Source organism: Suricata suricatta, chromosome X, assembly GCF_006229205.1.
Source record: "Suricata suricatta isolate VVHF042 chromosome X, meerkat_22Aug2017_6uvM2_HiC, whole genome shotgun sequence".
Classification (NCBI taxonomy): Eukaryota; Metazoa; Chordata; class Mammalia; order Carnivora; family Herpestidae; genus Suricata; species Suricata suricatta.
Window position 1 is genome coordinate 41,649,220 of NC_043717.1, and position 3,678 is coordinate 41,652,897.

Here is a 3,678-nt window from a genome sequence, read left to right on the forward strand (position 1 = left end):
TTCTCCAGTCTCCTCCAGTTTAAACCAAAACTCGGTTTAATCTGGCATAGCCTGGAGGAGACTGGAGAAGTCATGCCAGGTTTTGCATAAGCAAGAGTGGGAAAAGCAGGAATATGCTGAATGAAGGCACACAGGAAGTAAAGTTAAAATGATGCAAGAAAATGGTGGGCTTTAAGTGTCAGGGTAAAGAATTTACCTCACATAACCCAATAGGCAAGAGAGAGTCTTCAGAAGATCCAGGATAGGAGAGCAACATGGTAAAAATAGTATGTTGAGAAGGTTATTTTGGTAGCCATGTGTAGGTTGAATCGTATGGATAAATACTGAAAGCACGAAGTGAGGAAGCTTACACAATAGATACAATAAAAGGTAGAGCTAGAGCATGACAGTGGGGATAGGGCAGAAAGGAAAGACGGAGAGAGGACAATAAGCTTGGACTACTCATGAAATATGAACGAGAGAACAGGGTTAACATGAGCATGAAGCACATGGAAGAAAAGTGGTTGCACTAATCTAGATAGGGAAATAGGAGTAGGAGCCAGAGAAATGTTTGGTTTTAGACACATGGATTTGTTTTATATGCTGTCAAATTATGTAGATAGGCATGCCCAGAAAGCAGCTCAATGTCTGGGCCACAGTACTAGAAAGAGGTTAGGTTAGGGTATGGACATGTGGTCATTATCCTGAGAGGAGGCAGCCGATGCCACTGTATTGGATGTGATTGCCCATGGTAAATGTGTGCAAAGGGAAGACAGTGGATGAAAGGTCCCCATAGAACAGTTAGATTTCAGATAGGAGAAGAAGAAACCTTAATCAAAGAGACAAAACAATAAAATGTCATTTTCTTTTTTTACATTAAAAATTTTTTTGAATTTATTTTTGAGAGAGAGACAGTGAGTGCAAGTGAGGAGGGACAGAGAGAGAGAGGGAGACATAATGCAAAGGAGGCTCCAGGCTCTGCACTGTCAGCACAGAGCCCAATACGGGGCTTGAACCCATGAACCATGAGATCATGACCTGAGCCAAAGTCAGATGCCCAACTGACTGAGCCACCCAGGTTCCCTGTCATTTTCACTGATATTAGCAATATATATTTTTAAATTAAGTATCAGTAAAGTTGCAGGGAAATAGGCATCCTTGTACATTGCTGGGTGGGAAGGGATATGGATATACATTTGCTAGAAAGAAATGTGCCATATCAAGAGACATTAAAATGTTCCTTTTGTCCTTGCTTCAGCCAACATATATGAAAATTGGAATGATGCAGAGATTAGCATGGCCCCTGTAAAGAATGACATGCAAATTTATGAAGCACTCCATTTTTACCCCTCTGGAATTAGACAGTATTACTGGATGTGCAACCTTGTGAATATATTAAAAGCCATTGAATTACACACTTGAAGGTAATGCATTTTATGGTATGTGAATTATATCTGTTTTAAAAAATGTTCCTACCCCTTGATCCAGTCTTTCCATTCCTAAGATTCTACTGTAAGAGAGCAATTAGAGATGCACACATTGATTTATAAATATGAAATGTCATCCACTGCAGGATTATTTATAGTGGTAAAAACAAGAATATCCTAACTGTCCAACGTTTAGGAACAGTTAAGTGAGGTATTGTCCATCTACATGGAGGAAAAATACTCTGCCTTTATAAACCATGTTTCTCAAGACTACTTAATGATCCTAGAAAAGGCTCACAATATAATGGTAAATGAAAGAAAAAGCATACAAACCTGTACATAGTATCAGCCCATTTCAAAGAATATATATTCATGCACATATATATTCATATATAAGCATACACTATTAAAGGGCTGAATGAAAATACATCAATATCTTACCAGCAGATGTTTATCTCTATGTGGCAAAATTAAGGGTCATTCTTATTTTTTATACCTTTAAAAAAATTCAAAGCTTTCTATACTATACAGGTATTATAGCTGAACGAGAAAAAGTTTTCAAAGATAAAAGACACCATTCTACATAGGCATGTCATTTACCCTGACAATCATCTGATGCAATGGTCTGATTCATTCCTAAGTTAGGAATCGGCAATACTCATAATACTTGTATACTTGTATAATTGTAATACTTGTATACTTAACTATTTCAAACATCTGGATTTTTCCGTCAGATAAATCAGCCTAGAGCCCACCAACCTAGCAAAATGCTTTCCCAACAAATGCTTTGCTGTTTGGTCGTGGATTCCTCTGTTTATTGCACTAATTAAAAGAACTCCATCTGACGTGTTTTTTTTTTAACCCCAATATTAGCAACGGGAGCTGTTCTTTACTGTCAGAATTAGCCAGGGCTGGAAAAACAAGGGGCACATTGAAGGGAGATTAGGCAGAGGAAAAGAAAGGTCAAGTAAAGGTCAGCATCAAGGCTACGCCCAGTGGCTTGAAAAAAATTGCTACTCAAAGCCTTTTTGGCTATAATTTCTTCCCAGGTGCCTGATGAACTTGGTGGGACAAAACTGCATGGAGAGGGGACAAACCACAGGAAAATCTGGTGGGAGGTGTGGCACCAAGTACCGTTTGTAAAGCCATCTGACTGCTAATATTTGTATACAACATTTAGAGTTCACAAAGAACTTTCACAGACACCATTTCACTTAATCCTTACAACAACTTTATTAACTCCACTTCAGGAAAGAAGAAACTCAGGCTCAGAGGTGAAGTAAATCACGCAAGGCTTAAACTGAAGTTCTTTGCCTCCAAATTCCTGTGTTTTTTCCCCAGTGTTTCTCGAAGTTTGTTCTATAGATCAGCATCAGCCTCACCAGAGAGCTTGTTAGAAATAAAACTCTGGACCTTCCGGATCAGAAACTCTGGGAGTGGGGCCTAGCAATCTGAATTTTAACAAGCCCCCCAAGTGATTCTGATGCATACCCAAGTTTGAGAGCTGTCACTTTAAAGAATGCTATCATACATTTTTTAAAACAGATTTTTATTTTTTTAATTTTTATTATCTTAAAAAATTTTAATGTTTATTTATTCTTGAGAGAGAGAGAGACAGAGACAGAGACAGAGACAGAGATAGAGCATGAGTGAGGAAGGGACAGAGAGAAAGAGGGGAAACAGAATCCGAAGCAGCTTCAGGCTGTCAGCATAAAGCCCAACGTGGGGCCCAAACCCACAAGCTGTGAGATCATGATCTGAGACAAAGTTGGATGCTTAACTGACTGAGCCATCCAGGTGCCCCCTAAAACAGATTTTTAAACGGCTTCTTTAAAATACTGGGGAGAAGCACTGGGTGTTATATGGAAACCAATTTGACAATAAATTAAAAAAATACAATACTGGCTGCTGATCCCTTGACTTAGGTGGGGTTTTGTCTTCCAGGGCAGACTGGGAGCCTCTCTTCAACTGTCAGTGGCTGTATATACAATAGAGGGGGCTGCCTGAATAAAATGTGGGCTCCAGGGCTTGGTGGGAAAATACTATTTCCTGGTGAGGAAGGTCCCAGAACCAAGAAGGCAATTCCCTGTTCGCATCTTCCCTGCTTGGAGGGGATATGAGCGGGCAAGCAGCTGCCATATATTTATCTCCTCTTCTGAAGTTTCACTTCATAAAAGCTTTCACATGGTTCTGCAATGTCCTCCATAAGCCCCTGGGAGATTTCCTGATCTGATGTATTTACATTTACAAACCTCTGGTTAATCAAGCTTTT

At 39.5% G+C, this 3,678-nt stretch overlaps 1 pseudogene; it reads left to right on the forward strand.

Annotated features, from left to right (window-relative positions):
- Positions 1 to 1,227: 1,227 nt before the first annotated feature.
- LOC115284487 lies at positions 1,228 to 1,326 on the forward strand (annotated as a pseudogene).
- Positions 1,327 to 3,678: the final 2,352 nt, after the last annotated feature.